The sequence below is a fragment of the Solea solea genome, chromosome 3, assembly GCF_958295425.1.
Source record: "Solea solea chromosome 3, fSolSol10.1, whole genome shotgun sequence".
Lineage (NCBI taxonomy): Eukaryota > Metazoa > Chordata > Actinopteri > Pleuronectiformes > Soleidae > Solea > Solea solea.
The window spans coordinates 33,883,152-33,895,655 of record NC_081136.1 but is presented as its reverse complement, the minus strand read 5'-3'; the positions used below and the strand labels follow the sequence as shown (position 1 = coordinate 33,895,655).

At 39.6% G+C, this 12,504-nt stretch overlaps 1 long non-coding RNA gene across 2 annotated transcripts in view; it reads left to right on the top strand.

The window, feature by feature from the left end:
• Positions 1-10,358, top strand: part of LOC131456871 (uncharacterized) — a 238,869-nt gene extending 228,511 nt beyond the window's left edge. For both annotated transcript variants that reach the window (XR_009239948.1, XR_009239949.1), the window contains one exon: positions 10,282-10,358. This is a non-coding gene — a long non-coding RNA (uncharacterized LOC131456871). The remainder of the gene's footprint in view (positions 1-10,281) is intronic.
• Positions 10,359-12,504: the final 2,146 nt, after the last annotated feature.

The following is a 12,504-nucleotide window of genomic DNA, read 5'->3' as shown; positions in this document are numbered from 1 at the left end:
AAAAGCGTCGCAGTCTGATAGCTGTTATCAGGCTTGTTACTGCTTATCAGCTCCTCAGAGGAATATTTGCCGCATCAGGATACATGATTTATCTGTGAGTGGGATAATATTATTTGGCATCCTTGGAGGCCTCTGTTTAAATGAGAGTGCCGCGTCCCTCACAGAATAGCAAACCTTGAGTGGGTTTTCCGTATTCACCCATTCTCTGCAGGATGGATTTATTCACTCACCCACTGAAAACCTTCTGTGCATTCACAGTAAGCAGAACATGTGCACTCACTGAAGGTCCAACCGACCAACACACGCATAGTGCATTAGTGCTCTGCTGCAGAACTGTATCTACACGTCTGATTCTCATTCAAATGATGCTAGGTCAAATGGGAATGACATTGACGCCACGTCTTCCCCCATCTGCGTCTTTATTCTCTTTCTTTTCCTTGCTTTTACATAAACATGTGTCCCTGCTGTGATTCTATGCACTCTAAGGCCTCTAAGGCCTCTAAAGCCCGATGCATAATCCGTGAAATTATTGTTGAGCAACAAAATGGAGAAGAAAACAGTGTCGCTCAACATTTCCCTGTTACGTTACACACCTGTAGACCTTTGTTTTGTCGTGTAGAGCGATCGTTCCACCGTCAGACCAGGAAAACAAACATATTCTGCCTGTGTCACAATCACTCCCAGTGCTTGGTCACATCCGTCTGTTATTAAAACAAAGAAAAAGTAACATAGTAAATCAGTAGATCATACAGTGGAGATAACATGAAAAAGACTGTAAACTTTATATCCATCCATTCTGTCGCCCTGTGTCAGCTGAGCTCCGCCCCCCGCGACCCTCATGTGGACGATGAAGCGGTAGAAAATGTATGGATGGATGTTTCCGTCGCCTTTTACATGCACTTTATATGTTACCAAACTTAAAGAGTGCAAGAACAGAGGTTCAGTTGTAGACTAAGAGTGAAAGAGGCTCCATTCTCTCTATTACAAGTCAGGGACCCATCAGTGGGACTATTTTAGGATAAAAAAAAGTACAATAATGTTGCTCTATTTCAGGTGTCTGAGGGGCATGTTAGAGCATGTCCAAAACCACTTTTGTTATTTTAATGGCAGGAAAAAAAAAGATGATTACCCCACTGTGTAGAAGAAAACCCCTGAAATACTGGTTGCATACAGCGTTGGTGATCCTACAGTCGATCACATTTTTAATCCATTGTGGAAAAGTGAGTCCTCGATGGCTCCACTCGCTTAATTTAATTAGGCCGCTGGATAAAAATCCTAATTTCTGTGTCCACTCACAATAACTTGTTCACAATCTGGGACGCACAATGGGATGGACTCGCTGTTAGAATAGGAGCTTAAAGTGTGTGTGTGTGTGTGTGTGTGTGGGGAGGGGGGGGGGGGGGGATCACTCCGGGGTGTTGAAATGTTAAGAAGCAGGATTACGCCGCAAACTGAAAAGGAATTACATGTAAATCTATATATTGTGGACAATGGCCACCTAATTAAACTTGAATTCTGGCTCTCGGGAGTGTCTTCAGCAAACCGGTAATTCTTGAAGTCGGTTGTTATTGCGCAGTATTTCTGAGGATTATTGTACGGATTAACCTGCCTCTTCACAACCTTCCTTTGTGTATTTAAAACAGTTAAAATCACTTTTGCTCAAACGTCCTTCAAGGAAAAGTTGTCATGTTAATAAATCCTCCTCTACAGGCAGCAGTTAGGACGACTGTCGCTCTGAATTCATTTAAATATGATGAATTATAAGGTGTAAGACGAGCTGTCGAGGCTCTGCTGCTGCTGCTGCTGCTGCTGCTGCTGCTGCTGCTGCTGCTGCTGCTGCTGCTGCTGCTGCTGCTGCTGCTCTGTGTGTGTGTGTGTGTTTTTGTGTGTGTGTGGACGACTCCGGCCCCAGCGGGGACATTAATGTCGGACTCAGGTCCCAGAGGCCGAGGCCAATACCTCCTGTTTTATTAGCATCATGGGTGTGAGGACGTTTCAAAAGGAAGTTTCACAGAGGGCCCGCTGGAATAGTACTGATGAGTTTGGAAAGGCAAACACCTCATGTGAGCGTTTAAATCCCACATCTGCATAATTTAAGTCGGTTTAATTAGAAAAATCATTTGAAAGAGATTAGCAGTGAAAGCACGAGGACCTGGCTGTTTTTCAACGCTCAAGAATATCTTTAGGAGAAATATGTTTTATTTTCCCCTAATTGATGTTCAAATTCATGCAACATAGACTCTTATGAAGATTTTTGATTATCAGGTGAGACTTGAAATAGTGTATCTGGTCTGTCCTGACCAAGGACGCTGGTTGTGTTTTATTTTGAAATTTCACTCTCCTCTCGTTTCAGGTAACTTGCCCTTTTCCCCTTGTGTTTTCCAGACCGTCTGATTGTCTTCCCCAGTCTGTGTCTCCCTTTGTATGTTGCCAGACTGTGACTCCGCTGTTCCCCAGTGTTTATCCTCACGTAAGATTTCTTTTGTGACCTATTTTTTTTGGGGGTGGGTGGGTGACCTTCCAGTCTACACAACTACAGTGTGAAGCAGCTTAGAAAAGTGAGAGATTATTGACTATTATTTTAGGCAAGGACGTTGTAAAATTGCTGACTCATGTTTCTGAGCTCTGAGTGATTAAGAAGACAAACACACTTGAAGCAGAGGTTTTATGAAATTCAGCACATGCCTGACAGGTGCATGTGTTTTGCATAGCGAGCTGCTTGTTTTGAATCCGCTGGCAATCAAATTGTCAAGAGTACTGTAGTGTGTGTGTGAGAGATGACAAATTGTGCTAAAGGTGCATTTACAAAGAGCTCACTGGGTAACGACGGAAATGTGATTTGCGCACTTTACAGTTTGACTTGATTGTTCGCCGTTCACGTTCAATCAAAACGCAATTTTGATGTAAAGACAACGCACTGTTTATGTCGCACGGGAAGAAAAGAGGCCCGTAAAAAGTAAGTGGCACTTGACTGTAGCTCAGTGACACGCTGAACTGCAATTCACGAGGGAAGAGGTTTGAGTTCCCTCTGATTTGCTCTGTGTGTGTGTGTGTGTGTGTTTGTGTAATATGATCATGTGCAAGTGTAATGCTCTTGAAGCGACTGATATCCCCCCCATAGAAAAAAAAAAAAAGAAGCCTTTTCAGGGTAGATTTCATCCCTGATGGTGGGAAAGTAATGTTGACAAAACATGGTGTAATGTAAGTCAACAGAATGGTGCGTTTGGTTTCGGTGACCTGCTTTGAAAATGGCTCACAGACAATGAATATAGACGTATAAATGCATGAGGCGCAGGGAGAAATGGAACTTGAAAGTACTGGCTCTCACACTGCCGTTCTACTGAAGCTAGAGAAAAAAGAATCAAAAGCTTCTTTTGTGTTTGTGTTCCTTAAACAATAACAAGTGTGTATTTTCTAACTGTTTATATGGAATTAGATTCGTGTCAATATTTTCAAACAACACCTTTTAAGAAGCAAAAAAAAAGGTCAATTTAATGATTAAAAAAACTGTATTTTATTGTTTGTAAATACTCTTTGTGTACCGTGGTTTTTTGTTTGTGGGCGGGCCTTAGGAAGCTGCCTACTGATTGGCTACTGAGTTTTGGAGTGACAGGTCAATGGACCGGAAGTCTTCACAGGTTTGGAGTTGCTGTCCGTCTGGAACTCGCCCCACTGTCAACATTGGACAAAATAATTGTAAATATCGTTTATAATGTTTATAATCTGACACACGTTAGATATTTACAATTATTTTGTCCAATGTTGACGGGGAAAACTTGGGCAACGAGTTCTAACTCAGTAGCCAATCAGCAGGCGCAGAGAGAGTGTATTTTCAAACAATAAAATACAATAAAAAGTGCTGTTTGAAAATATTGACACAAATCTAATTCCATAACTGGGGGAACATTTGTTTGGCTGGAAACTGAAGTTTAGTTTCGAGGCACTGGTGTCTCTGGCACCAAGCTCCCAGAGACACAGCAGCTGCTCATATGCTGCTGCCTCATTTGGTACGTTTGTGTCACTTGGGTAAATCAGAATCAAGGCTTTTAAATAATGATGTCGTAAAATAACAAATCTGAAGAAACTATTGGAGGCAGAAGTGAATCAACTACTCCCGTGTGCTGTGATGTAAAACTGACCATTTTCTGTGTGGACTTTGGTGCAGGAAGTGAGTGGTTTACAATGTGACACAAACGCTGTTGAAGAACTTTTTGTTAGTGACTAGAATCTTTTTTTTTATTATTATTTCTTTACACTTTCTTTAAATATGAGGTTGATTATCTACAAGAAATAATACAGAGATGAAAATATATAGATATACAGTATATAATCTTAAATAAGTTTCTGGTTGATGGAAGGCACAAAAGTTTAGTCTCTGAGTCTCACAACAACAATAAATTAATGAGTCACATTCTATTTTTAAACTAAATTAAACTTTAGTCAAGCAGATGTCTGATTGGATGTCATAACAGCGTGTGATTAAGGTCAGTTACACAACTACTCGACTAAATTGCACACATTCACTGGAGTTTATGAAATGATCATTTGCAAACGTATGATGAACCTGTTTCACCCAAAGTAATTTACATTTTTAAGTTGTACACTAAAATCCCCAAATGCCGTCGTCTGTTCCCGCTCAGTAAAAGTCTGATTTTTATGTCATTATAACAAGGGCGGGGTTGTCCCTCACATTTGATCACTGCCACACATAAAAAAACATATTATTATTATGTGATCGTGATATAATGTGTGTTAGTCTTGCTCACTTTTTCGATTTTTAACATTTGGCACGCGTCGAGCAGAGCAGCTGCAGTTCACACATCAGTGAAAGCATTTGTCAGTTTTAAGAATCTTTACACTGAACAAAACTGATCGCTCACTCTCTAGAGGAGAATTTGACGACTGCATCGATGCCTCGTGCACTTGTTGAACAGTTGGTCTTTTCTTTGTTTTGTCTTTTTTTTGTAAATCTCCATGTGCTGCTCTGCCTGTTTGTGCGCTTGGTCCCAGCTGTTGTGTCGTCTTTTCTTGTGTCGTACTCGCTGTGTAGTTGTTGTCTCGCTCGGCTGCTCCTCAAAGCTGTCGCTTCAATCCAAAAACCTGACGATGTTATCTAACATTACTGGCCAACACATGATGTTCCACAAGGCAACATGCTGCTTGTTAGTTTGTTATTATTAATAGCAGCCGTGAATTGTGTTCATAGGATATTAAATCTGTGTTATATTAAAGTCCCTTTTTATTGCCGTTAAACAGCATTTGTATGCTTGATACTGGAGTTTGTCAGCTGCACCAAACTCTGTAGAGAAATTCAGCATGTTTAGCTCGTCTACTGCTGCCTTGTTTTGGTGAGTTTGTGTCACTTAGATAAATCAGAATTAAGGATTTGTAACACTGCAGTCACCACATCACTCATTTGAACTTGCTAATGGAAGCAGCAGTGGCTCAACACCTCCTGTGTGCCGTGATGTAAAATCACAGATTTTCTGCATGGGATTTTGTGCAGAGAGTGAGGATTTTGAAGAATTGGGTTGTTGTTGCCACACGCTGGCTGTACTCATGACTATGTGTCGAGACCTTATCTTAGCACAAAGAGATGAACTTTCCCTTTAAATACTACAGTTTTGCGATGGAGGCTTTGTGTTCGCACACATGCACACACACAGACACACACACACGCTTCACAGAGAACAAATGACCTTTGGGCAAACGCTCCATCTCTGAAACGCTGCACTGATACAAACACATTTTATTGTGTTTATCGTCCAACGCTCTCTTTTAGACACTTTATTTCCCCTTTTTTTTTTTCAAGGTTCAAGGTATGGTTGTTATCTCTGAGGGGCAGTTTGTCGTACAGCCGGCAGTAACCATTAACAGTCCGGCAAACAATAACAATAAATACAATGAAAATTACACTTTTTATGTTGCTTTGGCAGTTGTTACAATGCTGGGAGAAAAAAAAGTGACCTTTTTTTGACCGATGGGAGCAATATGCTGTAGTTTAGTAGAGCCGCCAATAGGAGGCGACTAACGTGTGTCATTGGCCAGATTTCCCAAAACTCTGAATGGAGCCTAGAGGAGGAGCAGACGTCGACTTCTCCCTCAGATCACGTGGTTTACGTGATGCTGAATCGATTTTATTCAATTATTGATGAATAACAAGCCTGTTTTGAGTACTGCATTGTGTCACTTTACATAAGAGTTTGCCGCTATGAAGAAAGAAAAAAAAATTCCATTTAAAGGGATAGTTCACCTTTTTTTTAAAGTCTGCCTGCTGCCTGGACGCCTGTTGTCACTGATTACATGCAGGTTTACTGAGGTAAATAAGTCGATTTTAGCCACTTAACAAAAAGGTCACCTAATAAAATCGTCACCTGCTTTAGGGCAGGTTTTTATTGTGCTTGTTTTTGTCGGAGAGGTGTTCCGTCAACGCGAATACGCTACTTGACGTCACATTCCCAGCACCCTCTCTTGTGTTTGGAGATTATTTGACAGTTTTACCAACTACTGTCTTAAGAGATTTCACACACGGGAGTGAAAAAAGTGTTGAATCGTAAAATAAAGAGAGGAGAAAACCAAACTTATTTTTTCTTGAATAAACATAACAGTCAGTTTTGGACAGTTTTGGATCAGTAATTGGACTTCCACAGCTTGTGTGTGTGTGTGCGCTGCGTTCACTCAGCACTTCTCTGTGTGTGCGTTAGTATATAGGTTTATGACAGAAAGTCGCTTTTTAAAAAAAGACATTTAGACTTTAATAATCCACATTATTTGCCCTTCCTTTCCTCTGGCTTGGTTCATTCTGTCGTCATTTCTGTAATGTATAAAACATCTTCTTCTCTGTTTTTTGGTGTACGGTTACAGCGCCACTTACAGTCCTGGCATATGTACTACAGCGCTTTGAGTCAGGGTCTGTGTGGACGGAGATATTCCCTGACATGGCTGCTGATCTACTGATGCTTCATGCTCTAAGTTTGTGTCACAGAACAAACTATTTCAAACACTGGAGTCACAAGATAACACATTTTAATTTACTAGAGGACGGATTAACCACTCCTGTATGCCATGATGTAAAATCCCTAATTTGAGCGGTTTCCAAACTGTCAGAAAAAGTGGGTAAATACAGTATATTCTCAAGATATAAGAGACCTTAGCAAGTGTAGATTTTACCAGGCGAGCCTTTTGATAAGTGGATATAACAAGTTTTTCCCTTCCATGCTCGATATCAACACCATATATAGAAAAAAACCACTTTAAATCACCTGAACTGTTCCTTTTACATTTGGAAAGTGTGCGCTGTTATTTTTAGAGCTCAGCCAGGAGAAGTCCCCGCGGACAGAACTGCAGCCCTAACATTACCACTCGCTCCGGGAGGAGCAGATTGCACACGAGCCGGGCCAGCAGTGAGACGGTGGCTCAGACTCTCGACTGAAGCAGGTAACGCCTTGGACACAAACTGCACCACTGGAGGACAAGAGGGGCAGGATGTGAGCGGGTGTTACTGCGAGATAAGGAGGAGCAGGGGAGGTGATGCAATATTTTATGTGGGTGCAAGCATGAAATTAAGTGGCGTGAACCATAAATGGACAATTCAGAGGAGCAGATTTATATTATAAATGACACAAATTTACTTTGTCCGCCAGAAACCATCACATGATGATTTATTGAATATCAAAACATATTTCAGCCATATAAAGGTTGACCTAATAAAATCTACACCAGCTTAAATACACGACTTACGTCTCCACGCCAAAAACCATTGAGAAAACTAAGCATTTTTTGGTTCCCAGAGACACAGGAGCTGCTGGTCTGCTGCTTTATTTACTATGTTTGTGTCACTTTGGTGAATTTGAAGAAAGACCAGACACCAAAGTCACAAAATAACACATATGAATCAGTGGAGACTGCAGTGAAATGTAAAATCTCATGAAATGACATGAAATGTAAAATCTCTACGGTCTTTGGTGCTGCGACACAAACCTCCATGGATGGATGTAGATTCATCCATCAGATGTTTTACAAACACACACTAATACGATATTTTAATGTCATTTCCGACTCTCAGTTTGAACTTGAGCATGTTGTCAACACGTGAGTTGCTGCCATGCGATTGGCTGAATGAGTGACGCATGTAAACACGTGGATAAGTTAATGCCCGACACAATTTTGCCTGATTCAATGAAGGACCTTGATGATGACGGGCTTCTTATTTACAAAGCAGCATTTCACCGTCTTTATCGTCGTCGACACGGCGGCGAATCATCGGCGTTCCTACGCAAACTATCGGCTGACATCATTTACTCTGCCCGGCGGCGGCGTCTGCTGGGCCGACAGCTTTCCAAACACAGCAGAGATGAAACCAGAGGACTTTTCATGTTGTCACGTCCTCTGCTTCTCTCTCTCTCTCTCTCTCCTGGAGACTTTCTCGGCAGCTCACAGACGAGACGAGACGCAGACGATGGATAGTTTGTGACAAAAAAAGACACGGGGAAAAGACATAGATCTCAAAGACAAAGTCGTCTAGTGAGTTCATGAGTCAGCTGACAGTGCAGACAGGATTCTTAATTGTCCTAGCAGCATATTTCTTATTCCAGCCTCTGGTAATTGGACATGAACGCCGGTGATGAATGGCTCAGGTTGCTCCTGACGACAGTGTGACACCTGGAATAAAGACTGACATCTGGAAGGTGGAACAATGTCTTTTCATTTCCAAACACACACACAAGCAGCCTCCTGTGCTTCATACAGTCATTTCCACCGAGAACTCTCTGTCACGTCTAACTGGAAGACGTGTCCTTGATGCAGAAAACAAAAAACAAACTTTGGTGTGTTAATAATTTAACGTGGAAAAACAAGCAGGAAATTGTTTATTTTCTTATTAAACACATATGAATGACTGTGTACATGTGTTTTATTGTGTAGTATTATGTTATATGTGTATATGTACCATGTTTAACTAAGTTTATTTTGGTGTCTGCTCTATGACATTCTCGTGATGTATTTTATTTTTACACTTTACACGACTTACAAATACTTTCATCGCGTTTTGGACGGTTTACTATGCTACCATGTTTTCATTATGATTTTTTACTCAGTACTATGATAATTTCATGTTTTTTTTTGGACTCTTTAAAACAAAGAAGTAGTGCAAAATACAGTGCAAATACACATAAAACCAAAGATACTCAAAGGTCGGCGTATGTTTTCTGTGATTCCGCTGATCTGATGTTTCCCCGCGTGGCCCCTCGCTTGGACTAGAGCTGCAACTACCGATTATAATCGCAATCGATGAATCTGTCGATTATTTTCTCTGTGCCGCAGGTGCACCCCTGGTAAATTGCCGTCCGTTAGGAATAATACACATCTCCTTATATGGACGTTCTGTGTGTGTGTGTTTGTAGCTCACATCTTCAGGCTTTACAAAATGTGTTTGAGTCAAAGTTATGATTAATCTTATATTGTATATATTTTTTTTTTGCGATTATTTGTGCTGAACTCGCAAAATAGACCGTTTATCTTTTATTTTTGTTTGTAAAAAATGAGCCAAGCGAACATGGAACTGTGACGTGTTTACAAGTTTCACATTTGGAGGACTATGGTGAAAATTTTAAAGATATAAGACACTAATTTTTGGGCATGATAACATTTTGGATACCACACTATTATATAAATGTCCTTTTCTAAATAATGATGTTATAATAATGACACCTCATCACAGAGAGTCAGTCTTGCTGTAACGTTACTGATTTTTCAAATATACAGAGTGACAGTATTTTCATATGCTTTAATATGAACTTCCTGTCTCTCACTGTGAGGCTTTTTTTGGCTTGTGACATTTTGATGCCACGTGTCAAATTTATTTTCTATTATTTCCCAAAAGACCCCCCCCCCCAAAAAAAACTAAACAAAAACGATAATAACGTTATTTGGAGCGAGAATGACATGTTGACTGACTGTAATTTCTGTCCGACTTGACTCCACTGTAGCTCTTTATCTCACAGCCATCAGCGGCACCTGTTTCACCGCCAGCTGACGTCCGTCCATATGGAACATCATATGGTGATTTGCTCCGTGTGGGAAATGGGATTTTTCAGTGCAGTTTGTTTTGAGGCACGTGATTTAGAGCGGCGGCGTCCTTGGTGCTTCACACGCCGAGCTGTCACTCAAAGAGCAGTTTTGAGTGACTGATGTGTGCCGTGGTTGGAACGTACATACCTGAATGTAAATGAAGCGCGTGTTGCTTTGATGTCAGGTGTAAGTGGAGACTGTGTTTTCTTCCAGTGTGAATGACGGTGACCTTGAAGACGACTGCAGACGACTGTTTGTCCACAAAACACAAGTGATGAAGCGACGGTGAGGTAATGATGCGCTGTTCATGCTTCTTTATTTAGTCATGTATTTATAGTCTTTTATTTAAACCATAACATGGTGAATATGAATATCAAATCCCAACTGGTGTATGAATATATTTAAGCTATGAAAAAAATCTAAACTAAATCACGGTCAAAAAATACTTAGTACTCACTATGTAAAATTACAGACAAAATAATAATATGAAATGGTTTTATACTGATGTTTTTACGCCATTCTATGCATAACTATACTGTTTTAGACATTTCTAAAGCAAATGTAGCAAAACAAATAAGCATAGTGTAATAAACTAATAATTACCTGATTAATAAGTTACTAAATAACAAAGAAAACTTTTCCAGGTTTGAAAACAATGACCTGACATTTTATGGAAAAAACAATTACTCGATGAATCAAGAAAAAAATCAATAATGAAAATAATCATGAGTTGTAGCCTTATACTATAGTCATGAAGTCATTTTTATGTCTTTACTATACTATGCTTTACTGTTTTTACTAACCTATGACGTTTTTGTCACATTTTGGACGACATCCTAACCTATGACTTATTTGTCAAACTTTGGACGACATACTAACCTATGACATTTTGATGCGATTTTGGTCGACATACTAACCTATGACTTTTTGATGCGATTTTGGACGACATACTAACCTATGACTTTTTGATGAGATTTTGGACGACATACTAACCTATGACTTTTTGATGCGATTTTGGACGACATACTAACCTATGACTTTTTGATGCGATTTTGGACGACATACTAACCTATGACTTTTTTGTAAAATTTTGGACGACATACTAACCTATGACTTTTTGATGCGATTTTGGAGGACATACTAACCTATGACATTTTGATGCGATTTTGGACGACATACTAACCTATGACATTTTTATGCGATTTTGGACGACATACTAACCTATGACTTTTTGATGCGATTTTGGACGACATACTAACCTATGACATTTTTGTCAAATTTTGGACGACATACTAACCTATGACTTTTTGATGCGATTTTGGAGGACATACTAACCTATGACATTTTGATGCGATTTTGGACGACATACTAACCTATGACATTTTTATGCGATTTTGGACGACATACTAACCTATGACTTTTTGATGCGATTTTGGACGACATACTAACCTATGACATTTTTGTCAAATTTTGGACGACATACTAACCTATGACATTTTGATGCGATTTTGGACGACATACTAACCTATGACATTTTGATGCGATTTTGGACGACATACTAACCTATGACATTTTTGTCAAATTTTGGACGACATACTAACCTATGACATTTTGATGCGATTTTGGACGACATACTAACCTATGACATTTTTGTCAAATTTTGGACGACATACTAACCTATGACATTTTGATGCGATTTTGGACGACATGCTAACCTATGCCTTTTTGATGCGATTTTGGACGACATACTAACCTATGACTTTTTGATGCGATTTTGGACGACATACTAACCTATGCCTTTTTGATGCGATTTTGGACGACATACTAACCTATGACATTTTGATGCGATTTTGGACGACATACTAACCTATGACTTTTTGATGCGATTTTGGACGACATACTAACCTATGACATTTTTGTCAAATTTTGGACAACATACTAACCTATGACTTTTTGATGCGATTTTGGACGACATACTAACCTATGACATTTTGGTCAAATTTTGGAAAACATACTAACCTATGACTTTTTGATGCGATTTTGGACGACATACTAACCTATGACATTTTTGTCAAATTTTGGACGACATACTAACCTATGACTTTTTGATACAATTTTGGACGACATACTAACCTATGCCTTTTTGATGCGATTTTGGACGACATACTAACCTATGACATTTTGGTCAAATTTTGGAAGACATACTAACCTATGACATTTTGATGCGATTTTGGACGACATACTAACCTATGACTTTTTGATGAGATTTTGGACAACATACTAACCTATGACTTTTTGATGCGATTTTGGACGACATACTAACCTATGACTTTTTGATGCGATTTTGGTCGACATACTAACCTATGACTTTTTGATGAGATTTTGGACGACATACTAACCTATGACTTTTTGATGCTATTTTGGACGACATACTAA